This window comes from Rhinichthys klamathensis, unplaced genomic scaffold, assembly GCF_029890125.1.
Source record: "Rhinichthys klamathensis goyatoka isolate OS25496 unplaced genomic scaffold, OSU_Roscu_1.1 h1tg000236l_1, whole genome shotgun sequence".
NCBI classification, from domain to species: Eukaryota; Metazoa; Chordata; class Actinopteri; order Cypriniformes; family Leuciscidae; genus Rhinichthys; species Rhinichthys klamathensis.
The window spans coordinates 2,840,231-2,847,272 of record NW_026606759.1 but is presented as its reverse complement, the minus strand read 5'-3'; the positions used below and the strand labels follow the sequence as shown (position 1 = coordinate 2,847,272).

Here is a 7,042-nt window from a genome sequence, read left to right as displayed (position 1 = left end):
GGTGTCCCTGATTTGGGGACGCCACACAGCTCTTTCACTTCTGCTTTTGTTACTAGTTTTGTGTGGTGACAGAGCTATGGCATTTCCTGTCTGTCTCGTGTTTATGTTAAGTCTAGTTTCATGTGAGCACATTGCTTCTGTGTATTCCTGGCCATGTGCTCTTCTGTCTAATTGTCAGCCCCGCCTATCTCGTTATCTGTTTAGTGCTTAACCTTCAACACCTGTTGTGTCATTAGCCTTCTGTGTTTGTTCTCTATTTAGTCTCTGTTGTGTTTGCAGTTCAGTGTTGGTTCGTTTGTCCAAGTACCCGGTTCCTAGCGTTTATTTTCATGATCTGTATTTTTCCCGTTTTCCCCCTTGAGGGAGTTTTGATTTGTAGCTTGTGTTTGTTTGTTGTTTCATTAAATTCACCTTTCACTGCAATTGCATCCACGCTTCCTGATTTATCCTCACGTGAAAGAAAGTGTTTTATGGAAACCTTCAAAACTCTTGACAGTTAAGGAATTTGTATTTTTATACCATGGTTATTCTAATCATCCTTTTCTTGTGTATGGTATACAGAATAACAAAAGCATAGCTGGTGGAGGATTGAAGAAGTCGTGCCCTGCATGCCAAGAAAAAATATTTAATGGATGTAAGGTCTGCCCCACGTGCAAGACAGCACAGCCGCAACATCTAAGGCAGAAAAAAAAAATATTGAAAAATTCAAGATGGAGAAGGAGTCTTGGGTGGCTAAGAAAAAGAAAAATCAAATAACATCTCATTTAATGGATGATGTCGTGATTTTGGTAAGTAACTTGTGCTACATTACCATAGTACTAATGTGGCTTCAAAATTACCTTGGTCCAGGTGGTGTGTTACATTATAACCGACTATTCTGAAACTTTAGACTTCTGCTATAGATGTACTCGCATAGAGTCTGAAGAAGTTGATTAGCACGTCAGGTTAGCACATATTTTCAATTGCACATTGTATGGCACTTTTAATAAAGGCGATTGATTGATCAGTTTCAGCATCTTAACTTTAAACTATTATCATTGGAAAAGTGTAAAGAAACAGGCCAGAAACAGTCAGGATCACCTACAGTAGGTGATAGCCCGCAGTTCTGTAACATACGTCAGAGCTCTCCATATCATCCACAGTTTACTCTTCCCTACTGAGTGGTTCATGCAACAAGCGCCATTATGTAAGTACATAGCGTTCAGTTGCGTCTTCTGCTTCTTCGAGTATGTTGCAACCTCAGATGTCGTTCTGTCACTATCTGGCGCAGGTCACAGCTGATGGGGTCATTTTAGCCAGGTCCTTGGGGGGGCGTTATCACTCTCCAGTAGGTGGGTCATTGTCTGTACTGCTCCACAGCTGCATGTGTCTTCTGTCTGGTGGTCCCATGCTTTCATATGTGCTTTGCACCTCTCCTGTTCCACTCGTAGTCTGTTGAGGGTCTTCCAGGTTAGCCACCCTGGCGGGACATTCAGTAGGGGTGATTCCTCTCTCCATCCAGTCCTGGGCTTGTGTATTTAGCTGGTTCCATTCATCTTTCCAGTAGGGATGTAACGATTCACTCGCAAACGGTTGAAAATCTATAAAAATGTGTTTTAAACAGCAGGGCGCGTTTACTGTATAGCCTACTGTGAAGTTGTGAACCTCGCTTTACAGGCACAATAGCAGCGAGCACACACTGGCGTGAAGCTAACGAGTGTTTTCACTTCATTCATGGAACTTGATCTTCTGTGAGCCAAGCTCAACTTCCATAGGAATGAACTGAAAATGCTCGGTTTACTTCGCTTGCGCCGCGCCAGTGTGTGTGGTGTGCACGCGCCATCAAACAGTAGACATGGCGACGGCAAGCGTAGATGTTGACGTTGACCCATTCAAATCGGAGGTGTGGTGGCATTTTGACTTTCCGTATACTAATAATAATCACCACCGTGAGAAGCACCAGTCACCTCCGTTTTCATGTAAAAGTCATTAATACGACAATTGCGAAAGCCACGGAGATCACAAGGTTCATCAGTGTTTCCGTGACAACCAGATGTTGTATTTATTTTACTATCTCTTTCTCTAAATGTTTTTATTTTATTTTTTACTCTTACTAGTGTAATGATACAAATTGTAACAAAATTAGAATCTTGCCTTTATTACAATGTAAAACCCCTGTCAATCTGGTACTAATTTTACATAGTGTGCGAAGTTACCAGTGTCCAGCCTCTTGACCAAACAGACAGAAAGACTTGAAAGAAAGAGTTGAAAGAACTTTGAAGGGAATTTTTTAATGTAGTTGTATTATTTGACAAATATATTTTAAATTAAAAAGGAATGTGCAGCATTTTGTCTGAGAAATAATAAAAGGGACACTTTTGTCTTAAATCTCATTTGTTAAAAAAATCGTAAGAAAATCGTATCGTGAAACAAGTATCGTGAATCGTATCGCATCGTGAGATGAGTGAATCGTTACATCCCTACTTTCCAGATGTTGTCCATGCTGTTTCTTTGGTTGTCTGGAGGTGGGACTGTCTGCAGGAAACTGGATCTGGATTTCAATCGTGGTGGAGGTGCTGTGTGTCCGTGAAGGGGGTGCCTGGTGTCAATCTCCTGTGCTCTCCGCTCGTCTTGGGCGACGTTGTATCATCTTATGTGGGATGTGGGATGTGGGGGCGGGGATGGGGGGAGCAATGCCAGCTAGGGCGTAGAGGCACGGGACTGGCGTTGTTTTTATGCATCCCGTGATAATGCAGCAGGTGTCGTTGAGGGCTGTGTCAATCAGTTTGGTGTGGTGGGAGCGGATCCAGTTTGACCACGCGTATTCAGCTGTGGGGAAGCACTGACTGGGCCCTTAACCAAGACATGCTGCTACCATCCGACCACGTTACTGAGTGAGATTCTCTCATTGCACAGAATATGATGTGTTTGAGTAAGGGAATGTGATGTGTGGTAGACCAAAAACTTTTAACCAATCTCTTATTAGGGCTCTTTACATGAAGATGCTCTTGGAGGGTTATAGTTTCAATTCAATCATGCTCTGTAGAACAGTCTAAGCCAGACAAGAGTAATACCCCTACTATGCTACTGTACTTACACGTTCATGCATGCATCATGCACATGAAGTAGACAGGCACACCAAACCCACCCACATATGCTCACACCTTTCCCACATCCCCAATCTATCATCTGTTATATATATCAGCTTATGTACAGTATACATCAGCTCTTCCATAAGTTAAAAAGTGTGCATCTGAGTTGCATCTGAAACATACTGTTGTGGAGCTGGTGTCTGTTACACATAACACTGGCACAGTTTAACGTAGACATAAAGCCCTTATTATTGTTATAATAGTTAGTATTGTTAGTATGTTTTTTTCTTTCAGATCGAGAAGCTGAATGCAGTGGGCTGGAGGCCCATGCTTTTTTATTGAGTACCCCAACAAGGAGGTCAAGATGCTGCTGCCGGAGGGGCTCGAATTAAGTTCGGGGGAGAAGATATGTGTTAATAACATGAACGCGATCTACAGCATGATAGTTGAAAGTGATTCCACATTTACTATGCATTATAACATCTTTAAACAACCCAAATTCTGAAAAATTTAGGACACTGTAAAAACTAAATGACATCAAATAACAAAATTCAAGTATTATGAGAGATATTGGTTTACTTTGCATCACTCCTACCTTTCACATTCTGACCTAATTACATATTGTATATTCTTTGTGTTCCTTGTATTCTTTCAGGAAAGACAGTGCCGGTGGACCCTTCTAGCAACCAGGCCTCAACCGGTAATCTGCAACTGGGTCCAGAAGAGGAGACCATTGTTGTTTTAAATTTCGAGACCATTCAAGACCCACCACCACAACAAGGTGTGCTTAGTATAGCTTTATCGTTATCTTTCATATTTTTATGAGAGTGTTCTTTACCAGCATATTATTATCATTATTGTAATATATATTATTATCATTGTATATTCTATGTGTGTACACCTTTTGCAGAGACTTTCCTTTAAGCCAGCCCTGCCACCACCACCAACGAGGGGGCAGAGATTGGCACTGAGCCTGACTCTGCGTTGTGTATTTTAGTCTTAGAAGCGTTGAAGTGGAAATTAAGGCAGCTTGACAGGTTGGATCAGAGGCTCAGATAGCTGGTTTATTACAAAGTTGTAATACAGCAGGATACAGACTTAAGTTGAATAGTCTATAGTATAGGTGGTTGATGGAGCCGTCTCTCTAGAGAAGCTCTCCTCGGCAGTCAAATCGTCTTCTCAACGAACCAAAAGGTCCGACCAGTGTTATACAGAAAGATAGTCATAAATAATCAGAACAACAGATGCCGGAACAGAAAGATCTAGAAAAGGGTCCCCATTGATAAGGCATAGGCCAATGCTACGTCTGACCATAGACTGCTCGGCACCGGCAAGGTAACCCAAAGTCCCACCAAGTGGCGATGATAGCACCACAATTCGGTGTGCTTAGCCTAGTTATTTGCTCTTCAACTTTTCGTGCCTTCTTTGAAGTTTTTGTAGAATGAGCTTGAGCAGCCACACGTCTATATCTGACCTTCTTGCATATTGTATATTCTGTGTCTAAACTTTAGTGGAGGCTCTTCTGTCAACCAGCCCTGCCACCGACACCAACGAGGGGGGGAAAAATGACAAAACCCCCAAAAGACGCCAAAGGACAAAAGGTGTACCTAATCAACTCAAAGCTGATATTCTGCCATATTTCACTTTATTCCCATTACGTTTGCTATTTAATTTGCTATGCAGGTCTCTGTTATGACATTAACATTATTGATTTAGTTTATTTACATGTGAATTGTACGCATAATATCAATATGTGTGATGTCAAACATACCCCTCCCTCTTTACGGAGTTACAGGTCACAACAAATACATCTAATCTGTAGACTGTTGTACAATAAGTTATATTATATACTTTTTCTTTTTTGTATATTAACATTTGGATTAACATTTCACTATTTGCTTATGATTCTAAAAAAGAAAAGGATTGTCCCCACAACAGCCAAGAGGTGCACGCATATAGAAGTGTGATCAAAACAAGAAAGAGAAAGGTTATTGCAAAGAAAACAATGGATGATTTACCAATACTGATTGATCACTTGTTGTAATTGATAATGTCACTAATTGGCTAATGGCAGTAATTTAAAATTTGTATCAGTGATCCTACCAGATAATGTATTTGTTTATGTTGGTGTTTATGTTAAAAATTTATCTTGTCACACCCGACAAGACACCAGAGATAACTCACCCCCACATTCAGTATTCTCAGGGTGAACAAAATCAACCCATGTTTTGTTATTGTTAGAGATTCTACCAACCCCAGAATGTTTGTCTGCAATTATGGTCTAATTTATGGTGACTGGGCTGCGCAAAATAACTGGAATGTTTTACAGCTCATAAAGGGAATGGGAAGTGAGTGGACCATGAGGAGATATTAGCTTAACATTACAAAAAGTGTTATGCATTTACAAAACGCTCTGAATGGCTAATACTACCTTTAAGTGTAACTAAATGAAATTTAAAGTTGAGAGCAATGTTTATCTTAAGCAAGGCATCCATTTTCTATGTCTTTGTTTGCCCAGGGGAAGATGGAGAAATTGATAGATTGGCTCCCCTGCAAACTGTGGTGTGTTGGTTGTCTTTCACACCAGATACTCACAATTATCCACAAAATGACGGTGTTCCAGCAGACATACACATAACTTACAACAATCACATACTGTAGGCTACTTGTACACACATACAGTATCTCACAGAAGTGAGTGCACCCCTCACATTTTTGTACATTTTTTAATTTATCTTTTCTTTGGACATTTGAACTTCGGGGTATACTCACTTTTGTTGCCAGCCGTTCAGACATTAATGGCTGTGTGTTGTTATTTTGAGGGGACAGTAAATTTACACTGTTATAGAAGCTGTACACTGACTACTTTACATTGTAGCAAAGTGTCATTTATTCAGGGTTGTCCCATGAGAAGAGAAATTAAAATATTTACTAAACTGTGAGGGGTGTACTCACTTCTGTGAGATACTGTAGACCACAACTCAGTCTATATATTGTAACACACCTGTATACCTGCTACCTTATTGGATGTGCACAGTATGTGTTTGGGAATTGGTGGGAGAGTGTTGTCTGGAGTGATTGTAAGTTATAAACTACTGTTGATGCAGAAATGTAGTTCTTTTTTGTAATGTTATGCACACCATAATCCATGCTTGCATATCTGTTTGATCTAATTACTGCTATCTTAATATTGTTTTTGTTCATTTATGACAACTTTTTATTCATTTGTATGTTGAGGCGGTAACATTTTGTAAATTCAGAGTGTCAGGTGCCAGTTTTTATATTTTCATACTGTGGATTATTCAGATCTTTGATTAGTCGTTAGATTGTGCATACTTTTGTTCGAATTATGCTTGACCAGCTGTCCCCTTGCTAACTAAACACCATTGTCTGTTTTTCCATATACACCAAATTTTGTCACTATTGGTGTCATTTTATAGACAAATTCACCATAGTGTTTTTAATTGGTATTATTATGACATTGGTTAATCTAAATGTCCCTCCACTACAAATACAAATCAAACTGGAATACAGGTTACAATGTAAACATTACAGCTTTGATTATCAAGTGATTATTCATTATTGACATTTTTACTAATCATCTCTTACCCTTTTTTTTCCTAGCGGGAAAACCTGGCCTCCAACCTGGGAGGCTGCCTGACACACACACACATACACACACACACACACACACTCACTCACTCACTCATTCTCTCTCTTTCTATTTCTCTCGAATAAAATAAAATCAACTAGCCTGGATGCCAGCCCGAACCCCGCCCACAACATTTTTTGGTCGGGAAGTTCGGTCTGGACTCGATCCATTGAGGAGTAATTATGATCGGTTCAGAATTAGTCGGGCCAATCAAATTGCCAGGGCGGGCTTTATACGATGATGGACAGATGATCTGCAGTTACGTAATCATCACGTTATCAAAGATCGCTTGGGTTGAACTGGTTTCCCTCAGAGATGA

The 7,042-nt window shown here is 40.2% G+C and overlaps 1 long non-coding RNA gene across 1 annotated transcript; it reads left to right on the top strand.

The window, feature by feature from the left end:
- The first annotated feature begins 4,976 nt into the window (after window positions 1-4,976).
- On the top strand, window positions 4,977-6,779 carry LOC130099744 (uncharacterized). The gene is made up of 3 exons (XR_008808448.1): window positions 4,977-5,058; window positions 5,590-5,633; window positions 6,696-6,779. It is a non-coding gene; the product is annotated as an uncharacterized LOC130099744 (long non-coding RNA).
- The last annotated feature ends 263 nt before the right edge of the window (window positions 6,780-7,042 follow it).